The sequence below is a fragment of the Triticum urartu genome, chromosome 5A, assembly GCF_056163025.1.
Source record: "Triticum urartu cultivar PI428250 chromosome 5A, HENAU_Tu73, whole genome shotgun sequence".
NCBI classification, from domain to species: Eukaryota; Viridiplantae; Streptophyta; class Magnoliopsida; order Poales; family Poaceae; genus Triticum; species Triticum urartu.
In genome coordinates this window covers 87139093-87151671 of record NC_141877.1, presented here as the reverse complement: position 1 = coordinate 87151671, position 12579 = coordinate 87139093, and the positions used below count along the sequence as shown (strand labels likewise).

Here is a 12579-nt window from a genome sequence, read left to right as displayed (position 1 = left end):
GGGCCTGGCTGGGCCAGGGGTGGCCCGACATGCCCCGCTGCCGCATCCGGACGGCTACCATGATGGTGCCGGAGGCACGGGCCTCCCGCACGATGGCGGTGGAGGTGGTTCCCTCCCGCTCGGCGTCGGTGTTGCTGCTCCCGTCGTCATGAGCTTCTCTCCGGTCCTCTTGGCCTCGTGGTGGTGTTCATAGTGAGGTGGCGTGGGTGGCGGCGCTACTGCGTTGGCGCATGGTGGTGGGCGACAGTTTGGCGGGTCGGTTCCGTCCGGTTGGGCGGTGGGGGTTGGAATGCGAGAGAAATCCCTGCCGGCTTCGGCCCCGACGCGGTGACACCTACGGGTGCTACCATTCCTTCCTGGAGGGTGTCGGTGGTATCCACCCCCACCTTCCTCCGCGTGCCCGGGGAAACCTGAGGACTCGTCCGGGCAGCAGTGTCGTCGGTGTCGCATCCTTTTTTGGAGGTGCTGCTTGGTACGCGGCGGATCGGAGCCTCGATATGTGGTGATTTGAATCCGGTGGGCGCCGCGGTAGCGGGTCATCCGCGCTTTGCCGAGCTGCTGTGGTTGGCATTTGTTTCTTTTTTTTTCTTTTGGTGTGTTGTGCTGCTCGCCACAGCGATATCTGTACTCGGTGTTGGTTGCTTTGGAATACAAAGCGGGGGGAACCCTTTTTCGGTAACTAGTTAACGAGCGATCCTTCAGGAGCTTCGCAACGATCAGCGACACTGGGCACGCTCTCAGCCATTTGCCACGTGTCGCGTTGTAGGCGCTCCCTTTGGTTTTTTTATTTTTTCCCGCACGCGTTTAAGCTTTTTAAACGCTTTTCGGTTTTTTTGACGTTTTGGTTTTCCACCGGTCTTCCTTAGCTTTTCGATAAAAATAAAAATTTTACGCAAAAAAACGTGTTTTCTTTTTTTCTTTCTTTCGTGAGAGTCACGTTTTTGCTTTTGCGAGAGGCACGGTTTTGCTTTCGCGAGAGTCACGACCATACCTCTCGGAAACGGAAAAAACGCGTTTATTGTTTTTTTCCTTTCGCGAGAGTCACGGTTTTGCTTCCGTGAGAGGCATGGGTGTGCTTTCGCGAGTCACGGCCGTGCCTCTTGGAAACGAGAAAAACGTGTTTTCTGTTTTTTTCCTTTCGCGAGAGTCACGGTTTTGCTTTTGTGAGAGGCACGATTGTGCTTTAGCGAGAGTCACGGCCGTGCCTCTAGGAAACGGGAAAAAATGCGTTTTCTGTTTTTTTTCTTTCACGAGAGTCACAGTTTTGCTTCCGCCAGAGGCACGGTTGTGCTTTCGCGAGAGTCACGTCCGTGCCTCTCGGAAACGAAAAAACGTGTTTTTTGTTTTTTTCCTTTAGTAAGAGTCGCGGTTTTGCTTCCGTAAGAGGCACAGTTGTGCTTTCACAAGTGTCACGGCCGTGCCTCCCCGGAAACGAAAAAAACGTGTTTTCTCTTTTTTTTCTTTCGCGAGAGTCACGGTTTTGCTTCCGCGAGAGGCACGGTTATGGTTTCGTGAGAGGCACGGGCGTGCCTCTTTCGGAAAGGGAAAAAACCCGTGCTCCCGATTCGGTTCGTCTGGGTTTTTTCGTCCGGTTTTTTCCGTGAAAAAAGTTCGTCGAAACCTATCAACATAAGATCTAATTTTGAAGATCTCGGCACGAGGAATCCAACGGTGAAAGCGGTTCGAGATTTGGACGCACGATTTGAGAGATAAAACATTTTGAATAAACGGATGTACGAAAAAAAGGAAAACTCCCAGGAGAGTTGAAGTGATCTTTGCAACAAGTACTTCAAAGAGAATTCAAGTGATCTTTGCAACAAGTACTTCAACTAGTGATTTTGGGATTCAAGGGCATTGAAGATCGGGACGCTGTCCATGTCGCCTAGATTAACAACGCGGGGGCTTGTGTTATCGTTCTGGGTTGTTTTTTCAATAGACTAGATCATTGATGACGCGCGCTGTGTCCGTCTATTTTTACAATATAATGATAGGAATTATGTAAATATGGAAGGATGGAAAACATGAAAGTAATATTTACATGAACATATATGGTTGAGTGTAGTTTGTGTTTGTTCAAAAATTAACAATAGTGAAACCATATTGGAGCTCGACATTGGTTGCATTATCATTTCCCAATATTTGAGGCAAAAACAGTGCACCACTGAAACTACATATGCCTACAACATGAAGGCACTTGAAGAAATAATAGTAGAAACATCGTGACATGTTATGTCTCAAACCCACTTTATCATCCACAAATATTTTCGATAAAGCTAAAATTCACCAGATCACATTCTTCCCTAAGAAAGCCAAGTAGTAAGAATTTAAGCCCATCCAATATTTGAAAAGGTAGGACACAGTCAAATATAATAGTTTCAATCATTCTGAATCGCATGGGAAAAACACAGATACAATGATACTTGTTTCAATCACCCCGAATCGCAAGGAAATTGAATAATTGAGTTTCATTTCATTGTCTATGAATAGTTTGAGAAAACTTTCAGGAAGAGAACACAATATTCCAGGTATGCTCCATCTCCAAAGTTTTATAGCAGATACCTCGGTTGAAATATCTTCTCTACAAAAGATTTATTTTCATAAGGTGAAGCCATGACCTAAAATTATTATACCAATTATCTAGAAGTGACATAAATAAAGAACATAGAAAAAGGGACAAAGACAAAGTAAAAGAATTGGCAATCAACCTTTTTATACCTTTTTGTTTGTGTTGTGGATTATCAACACACGTGTGGTGAAAAGACATTCAGATTTTCCACAATATGCAATGTAAGATTATATACAGATGAGATGACATCATGTCCAGTGGCGGACCCATCATTGGGGCGAGTTGGGACGGCCGCCCCGGGTCGCCGGCAGCGGAGTATCGAACCCCACCTACGTATCTTTCCTCCGGCAGGCATCAGAAGTTCAGAAAACAAAAAAGCCAGCGGCGGCGGCGCTGTTTCTTTGTTTCTGTGTGACTGCATCGAAGGGTTGAGGGAGAAAGAGATTTGGGCTGGTCCGCTGGTGGATTGGGCTACGTTTATTAGTTACTACAGCCCACTGTACAGGCCCAAGTGCCCAATTGATCTGTACTGCAATCGAGACAGGGAAGGAAATTCCCAATCGATAGAGAAAAATCGCTTCCAGCCGTTCCCCAATCAATTTTGTAGCTCGAGCCAGCGGCGGCGGCGCTGTTTCTTTGTTTCTGTGTGACTGCATCGAAGGGTTGAGGGAGAAAGAGATTTGGGCTGGTCCGCTGGTGGATTGGGCTACGTTTATTAGTTACTACAGCCCACTGTACAGGCCCAAGTGCCCAATTGATCTGTACTGCAATCGAGACAGGGAAGGAAATTCCCAATCGATAGAGAAAAATCGCTTCCAGCCGTTCCCCAATCAATTTTGTAGCTCGTTTGGAAATTAAAATGGGATCATATTGTGGCATAAGTGATCATTTCAAGCAACAAGAGTCTATGTTAGTAGTTTACTACTCCTTCCGTTCCAAATTATTCGTCGTGGTTTTAGTTCAAATTTGAACTAAAACCACGACGAGTAATTTGGAACGGAGGGAGTAGTTTTAAAAATCTTTTTTATTCTTTTGTTGTTGAATGCTACTCCCTCCATTCCTAAATATAAGTCTTTTTAAAGATTTTAATACAAAATACATATGGATATATATACAAACATATATTACAATGTGGATTCACTCATTTTGCTCTGTATCCGCATAGGAATATCTAAAAAGACTTATATTTAGGAACAAAGAGAGTATGAGTTTTGGTTGAATAGAGTTGCATTTGTGCCAAAAAAAATAGACGTTAAATGTTCGCCTCAGCTAACTTCAATTCCTGTGTCCGCCACTGACCATGTCCGAGTCTAAATCTGAATGAGACTATTTAACTATGTTATGTGCGACTTCACTTCATTCGACTGAGGCACGTCAACTGCATCGACAAATCTCAGAACTGGAGATAATATGGCAGACCACAAATCAACTACGCCATAATGTTAATTGTCTGGAAAATTAAAATTAATATAATGAATCAACTAGTGAAGATACCCATGAATCAATTGGAGATATTGCAGACATAATTTTAATTTCCATGAAAGAAATCACAAACACAATTAAAATTACCTATGTCATCATTGTCTAGAGAATCAAGAGATCTGAGTATGAACGCACAAAACAGATACTCATCCAGTTTATAAGAGTATGCAAGTCTGAACATGAATATGAAATACTGACAGTGTGATTAGAATGATAGGCAAACTGGACACAAAAAGAAAAAAAATGACAGTAGAATTGTTGTATTACTTGAAATCGATCAGTGGCACAGAAGTACCTACTAAAGTGGGAAGCATGTCCATGCTATCAGCCTGAGAAGATCGTATTTTCATTGTTTTGAAGTGCTGGTTGTCAAAATATGGATATCTAGCCCGCAAGAATCCTCCAAACCAACAGATCAGAACCAGTCCGTGGCATTTGTAGTCCTCGTCGCCTGGACACCCCTCGACGGCAGGATCGGCTCCCCTCAAGCGCCTGAGCTAATGCGCGTCGCGCTGGATTCCCTCGTGCACCTGCCCTCTGGATCGCTTCGCGCACCTCAACTCCCCTCGCTCGTCTCGGAGGTGCTTTCCTACCCTGATGGCCGACGGCTCCGTCACCATCACCGATGAGTGCGTGAGGCACTGCAATTCGGGCATGCCCCCTTAGGTAGTACCTGGAACACTGTCGTGGGATTCATCGTGGCAACCTCGCGGAGGCGTCATCCTCGGTGCCTCGGGTGTGCGTACAACAGATTAAGGGCGCGGCCAGGCGAGACCGCCGTTGCTAGGGTTTCTGCCGGCGGCAGCAGCACCAGGGGTGGGTGCAGAGGATCTGGCAGAGTAGAGACATCAGATGAAGCAGTTATGAAAGGTTTCGTCTGGCCGATGGGGAGATTAAGAAACAAAGGGATATGTCACTTGGTTTAGTTCGTACCTTGAGTAAAGAAGTTGAGTCCTCCACCCCAACCCTGCTAGCTCGCTGCCGGAACTCATCTGTTGAGTCCCGCCGTCGCCACCGCAAGTCCTTTGTCGCCGGTAGCCCATTGGCCCGTTACTCCTCCTTCCATCACCGTTCACCACCATCAGATCAGGAGAGACGACGCCGATTCCCTCGAGCGTTGGATCCTTCGCGCGGCTGGCGTCCGCTAGATCCCCTCGACCGCCGGTTCCCTCGCTAGCGTCGCCTCGGCTTGGTCCTCACCTGACCGTCGATTGGATGGATGTAGATGATAAATGGGCAAGGAAGCATCGAGCGCTCTGAATGGGCCACTGAAACCCAATCAACGATAGGCCTTGAAAAAAGTCTCTAGAATAGCTGCCCATCAGGACAGCTGGCCCAGTCGTGAAAAATTCGCTCTGAAACAATAATCCGACGGCCGAAAACAATCCAAATGATGCATCTGACGGCCGAAATTGCTGAGTGCATGAGAGAGCTCGCTTTAGGCTCAGTTTTACTGTCCTTAATAATAACTAGATCATTGATGGCGCGTTGTTGCGCCCATCTATTTGTACAATGAAATGGTAGAAATTTTAATAAATATACGGCCATATGAAATAATTGAACTTGCTTAAACATAACCATACATTAGTTTTTTTAGTACCATAACCATACATTAGTTGGTAGTCCAAGAAAATCTTATATATATACACATACAATCGGTAAAAGCAAGGTCACATATAAATTGACTTGGTATAATAGTATACACAACAATTTATATAGTAAATACAACTAAACGGTACAGATAATGAGATAATAGGCAATAAGAAATAGATTGCTTTCATGGTGCATAAATGAAATCTTCAAATGCCTCTACCGAAGAGCCACCATGTTTGGAAACAAAAAAGAATTATGTCAGCCTAATGCACCTGGCTATTTCTTGTGGAGGGCACACATTCGTAGGACAACAGTCCTAACAATGATTAAATTAGTTGCAATACCAAATAATGATATACTAAATACTACCATACAAGCAGCAGTGGGGATATGTTGTAATCATATTGTTCATTTTTGTTTGCTTGTTTTGTTAAAGAGCAACCAGGCTGAAAGATATATGTAAGGAAGTGGCAGACCAGCAATTCCATTTATACATTAAAAAGGCTTACCAAAACAAACCAGCATGGAAAATGGTGTCGCTACACTTGCACGAATTAAATAACGTCCAAACTTACCAATAGCCCAGGTAAACCAAAAACACATGCACAGACATGCAAGAGTATCACTATTACCTGGGAGAACTCTTGCAACTGCGATGCACCATCAGTTTTTTTTTCTTTTTTGAGAACTGCCCTCTTCATTTTATTCATCTTGACGGATCACATCTGATTGCAGAACGTCAATCAGAAATTCAGGGATTACAAAGGGAGAAACAAAGTCTGACTGTAAACCTAGAGCTCTTTAGCACATGTATAAGAAGCAAAATTTGCTTCTCGTCACGTCTAACTCAGATCAAAACCCTGAAAATGTTGGAGATATGTACGCATCTCCGAGATAATGTGATGCACCATCAGCTGATTCAGGAGGCCCGTCCTCTTGCTATCAGCAGCTTTAGAGGTTCCTTCCATGTCATCAGCAGTAGTTTCTACCGTCTGTATTTTTCCTGTCCTCCCAGCTTTCTTTTTGTCCGGTGAAGGTGTTGCTGCCGCCGCATTTGCACTTCTCTCCACCAGCAGTGCATCCTGGTTTCTGTTAAAGAAAAATGATATCATCGGCCAGTTTTGATTGCTTCTGTATCCGGCTTTGGTTTAAAGGTTCATTGTAAAAGGTGCAGCCATTAAAGAAGAAATGTAGACAGAGTATATTGTTTCTGGGTTGTTTTTCCACTTGTGCTCTTACAAATGATTATCCTCATCCCAAAGTCAGTCAGTCACGTTTTATTTCTCCAGCCACCCAACTTACGTTTGGAATATCTTCTTACCAAATATACTATGTCTAGCAGGTCAACTATTCAATTTGCTTATGGTCTTAAGAAAAAAAATTCAACTACCCTGGCAACATATTGTCTTTGCAGTAGTATCAGGAATTCAAGATACATGAAGACACAACAGGAAAAAAGGTACACTGAGAAGATAGTCACATTTATGAAACATCTTTCATCGTGTTTCTAAAGAGGGATCAGTGTCAGCACTTGCCTGAGATCTCATCGCTGCGGGCTTGGCTTGGTGTTGTCACCGTTCAGGTAAGCAACTCTCTATGGAGAATCCACATCTTGGAAGCCATATGCCGAGCGTTAAAACTGATTTCCGCACAAAGATTCCCCTATATGCACGCTGAGCTCAACATCACATTGCCCCGGGGCACTGGAGCCGAATCCCATCTTTGCCGCACAGGTAAGGCTCGTTTTATGGTCCAATAAAACCACGAATTTCAGTAAGCATGACGGATCCCGACGAGATGCAACGTAGATCGATGGGACAAGGACTCGCGAGGTGCGACCAGGCGGAAGGGGCGGACACGAGCGTGCCGAGGAGGAGGCAGGTGAGGACGGCGAGCGGGATCCGGTAGGAGGCCAGGGCCGATGGCGACCGGGGTCCTCGAGCGCGACGGGGGCGCGGACGGGGACAGGGAGTGGGTATTGGTAGACCCACTTGGATCGTGTAGGCTAGATCTTTCCGGTAACTTACCTTCTTTGGGTGCGGAAGAGCTCGATCTAGAGCCGGCCATGGTGATATAGAGGCTGGTGATAGCAGAGAGATCGAGATGGAGATGTGGCAGTGGTGCTTCTCGTGAGCATTGCGATTGCCCTAGATCGGAAGGGGATATTGGTGGGGAGTCTGGCGGCGCGGTGAACCTCGTACCGTGTGCCCCGGCCCCCACCTCTTTATATATCGCGGGTCACAGGGGCCCACCAACCATAAGAGGGTTGGGCGCCCCCGATCAGGGCGCGAATAGATCAGGGCCCGATGGGCCGTTGAGCCCACTCGGTGGAGAGATCAACCTAACATTCTCCCCCTTGATCTCAACTTTTACTTTTAACTCTATACTTTCTAGTTTATTTGTTTCATCACATATTGGTACATAGAGTATGTTTCATCGTCAAAGCTTAATTTCCGATAGAATCATACAGCTACAACATACGTTATGTTCAGAAACAAATTCTGTTCCTTTTGGCCCTATCCAGGAATCATAAGGCTTTCCCTTAAACCCATGCCGGCTAAGTGTTCCTTGAACATATTGGGTGGTAAGCCTTTTGTTAGTGGATCCGCAAGCATATCCTTTATCCTTATATGCTCGAGACTTATAGTTTGATCATGAATTTTATCTTTCACAACATAATACCTTATCTCTATTGTTTTGGCAGCATTACTCGACTTGTTGTTGTGAGCATAGAATACCACGGGTTGGTTGTCGCAGTACATCTTTAGTGGTTTATGAATACAATCTACCACTTTCAAGTCGGGTACAAATTTCTTTAGCCATATCGCCTGCCCCGTGGCTTCGAAGCATGCTATGAATTCTGCATACATCGTGGATGATGCAACTATCGACTGTTTGGAGCTTTTCCACGAAATAGCTCCCCCAGCGAGAGTGAAGACATATCCTGACGTGGATTTTCTATCATCTCTGTCCCCCGCAAAATCTGCGTCTGAATACCCTTTTATCTCTAGGGATTCACTTCTCCTGTATATTAGCATGTAGTCCTTTGTGCCTTGCGCATAACGCAATGCTTTCTTTACCATCTTCCAGTGCTCCATGCCTGGATTCTCTTGATATCTACCGAGTACCCCGGTGATAAAAGCTAAGTCAGGGCAAGTGCACACTTGTGCATACTGTAAGCTGCCAACTTCCGAAGCATATGGTACTGCTTTCATTTGATCGATCTCGTACTGGTTCTTGGGACATTGAAATTTCCCAAAACTATTGCCCTTGACTATAGGAGCAGGTGTGGCTTTACTCGCATGCATATTATACTTTTTAAGAACCTTTTCTAAATATGCTTTCTGCGATAGTCCTAAGACTCCATTGTTCCTATCTCGGTGAATTTCTATGCCCAAAACATATGATGCTTCACCAAGATCTGTTATGTCAAAATTTGAGGATAAGTATTTCTTTGTTTCTTGTAGTAGACTAACATCACTACTAGCAAGCAGGATATCATCCACATACAAGATTAGGAAAATATATTTCCCATTTTTAAACTTTGCATAAATGCAATTATCCTCAATATTCTCTTTAAATCCAAAACTTTTAATCGTTTGATTAAACTTTAGATACCACTCCCGAGAGGCTTGTCTTAATCCATAAATGGATTTCTTCAGGCGGCATCCCATATTTTCTTTGCCTTCCATGATAAAACCCTTAGGCTGTTTCATGTAGACATCTTTTAAATCACCGTTCAGAAATGCCGTCTTAACATCCATCTGATGTAACTCTAAATCAAAATGAGCAACTAATGCCATTATGATTCTGAAGGAATCCTTACATGAGACTGGAGAAAATGTCTCATTGTAATCTATCCCTTCTCTTTGTGTAAATCCTTTTGCCACGAGTCGTGCTTTATACTTTTCTATATTCCCTTTAGAGTCATACTTAATTTTGTAGACCCATTTACAGCCTACTGTTTTGGCTCCTTTAGGAATTTCCTCTAAGTCCCAAACATCTTTGGAACTCATCGATTTCATCTCGTCTTCCATTGCCTTCATCCACTTTGATGAATGAGAGCTTCTCATGGCTTCTTCATATGAGGTGGGATCTTTTTCCATATGAACCATTTCTATGTTATAAACTTTAAAGTCAGTAGAAATAGCTGACTTTCTTGGTCTTGTAGACCTTCTAAGGGCCTCAGTTTCTGGCACATTCTGTGCCTCAACTTCTGGCACTTCTTCTAAAATTTGCTGTTGCACCTCCCTTTCATGCTCAACAACGGGTTCAGTCGGCTCCTGACGGACAGGTTCTGGGTCTACCCCCAAAGTTGTCATGGGTGGAGTTGCAACTGGTAGTGAGAAAAATGGCTCCTGAATCATCGGATTAGGTGCATGCACCCTCTTCTCCTCAAGATCAATTTTCCGAGCTACCAAGCTCCCTCCTCATCATTTCGTCCTCAAAGAAGACTGCATGTCTCGTTTCGACAAACTTTGTATATCTGTCTGGGCAGTGGAAACGAAAACCTTTTGATCTGTCTAGATAGCCAATGAAGTGGCAACTTACTGTTTTGGGATCTAACTTTGCAATGTTTGGATTAAACATTTTGGCCTCAGTAGGACACCCCCACACCCTGAAGTGATGTAGGGAGGGCACCCTTCCTGTCCATAGCTCGTACGGTGTTTTGGGCACCGACTTGCTTGGTACTCTATTGAGAATGTGAATGGCGGTTTTAAGCGCCTCCATCCATAATCCCAATGGCAAGTTGGAATAACTCATCATGCTGCGCACCATATCCATAAGTGTATGGTTGCGCCTTTTAGCTACCCCATTTTGCTGAGGTTCACCCGACATTGAATACTGGGCAACTATGCCAGTCTCCTGTAAGAACTTTGCAAAAGGTCCAGGGACTTGGCCATATGGAGTGTGCCGACCGTAGGGACTTGGCCATATGGAGTGTGCCGACCGTAGTACTCTCCCCCACGGTCGGACCTTACTATCTTTATTCTTTTATCATGCTGATTCTCAACTTAAGCTTTGAATATTTTAAATTTATCCAACGCTTCAGATCTTTCTTTGATTGGATAAATATAACCATAGCGAGAGTAATCATCTGTGAATGTTATGAACGAGTCATATCCATCCACACTTTTCACCGGAAATGGTCCACAAATGTCAGTGTGGATGATTTCTAGTGTGCTTGTGCTATGGATTGCACCTTTTTTGATTTGTTTTATATACTTTCCTTTAATGCAATCTACACATTGTGCTAAGTCTGAGAATTCTAACTGTGGAAGAATTTCACTTTTGACTAATCTTTCTATTCTCCCCTTCGAAATATGGCCCAAGCGATAGTGCCATAATTTCGATGAGTCGAATGTTCTCTTTCTTTTCTTTTGTTCTTTATTCGACGTGGAAACATGTTCATTCACATTGCATACAGAATGCACTTTTTCACGAAGTGATAACAAATAAAGCTCATCATGTAGTAAAGCATTACCCACATAAGCATTATTATACCAGATGGCACACTTGCCATGTCCAAAATAACACTCATAATTTTCTTTGTCCAAACATGAAACGCTAATTAAGTTTCTATTACATGAAGGAACATAAAGAACATCTCTAAGTAGAAGATTGAATCCATCAGCTAACTCCAATGAGATGTCGCCGACAGCTTCAACTTCCACTTTTATTCCATTGGCTACTTCAATGCCTCCTTCTCTTCTTAGCGTAGTCCGGGTCGAATGGAATCCCTGTAAACAATTTGCAACATGAACAGTTGCCCCTGAGTCAATCAACCAAGTAGATTTCGAAAACTGTGTGTACAAGGATTCATTAACTAAGGAAACAATGTTGTTACCTTGCTTTGCCATTAAGGACTTCAGCCAAACAGGGTAGTCTTTCTTGTAATGTCCGGTCTTCTTACAGTGGAGACAAGTGTCTTTGTCCACTGGGAAAGACTGTTGCTGACGCTGATGCTGATAGGGAGCTTTTCCTTGTGGTTTTGAAGGAGAACTTATGTTGTTTTGGTTGTAGTTCTTTTTCTTGTAATCCTTCACATAGTTGAGTGTTCCACCATGTGAAGCTTTTAGTCTGTCCTCTTCTTGGACACACATAGCAATTGTCTTTTCTATGTCCCATGTTCCAGGTGACATATTATAGTTCACAACAAAAGTTTCAAACTTCTTTGGCAGTGAAGCCATGACCAGGTGGACCAGGAGCTTTGGTTCGATCTCCAGATCCTCATCCATGGGCTTTAACTTTGCTGCCATATTGCTCATCCTCAGGATGTGCTCTCTTATTCCACCACCTGTGTATTGTTCTTTCACAAGTTGTTTTAACACCTGGGTGGCATATATCTTTAAAGAGCCAGTGAACTGGCTCTTTATTTTTGTCAGCAACTCCCCTGCGGAAGTGCACTCTGCAATGGAGCCCACAATGGTGCTCTCAATTGTATTCTTTATAAAGGCCATGCATTTTTATTTGCATTGACCCACTTTTGATTGTCTAGGACATCTCCAAAGGAGCATAATCCCCCCTCTTTTTAGCCCATGCAACATCATCATCAGTAGTCTCTCTTACTGGCTCTGTAGGTCTGACCGGCTGTGGTTCATCCAGAACCCAGTCCAGATCAGCACACACAAATGCCAGTTCAACTTTCTTCCTCCACACAGTGTGGTTGTCACCTCTGAGTGTCGGAACTTCTTTTAGGCAACTCATCAAGTGAAAGCCTCCTGAAATCACAATTTAAGTGACATCAATATAACAATCATATGCATTAATCTAACGTTGGTCAAATTAAACATATAATTGTCTATGCAATTAAATCTTTATTATCGTTGGGCAAAATACTAGAAATAAATGCACCTTTAAATTTCAATAATAAAACATGATCATGTTATTAAACAACGTTGGTCATAAAAAATAACATAATCATATTCATTTTAATA

At 43.7% G+C, this 12579-nt stretch overlaps 1 pseudogene; it reads right to left on the bottom strand.

Moving 5' to 3' along the window:
* Positions 1 to 11335: 11335 nt before the first annotated feature.
* On the bottom strand, positions 11336 to 12349 carry LOC147970418 (uncharacterized; annotated as a pseudogene).
* Positions 12350 to 12579: the final 230 nt, after the last annotated feature.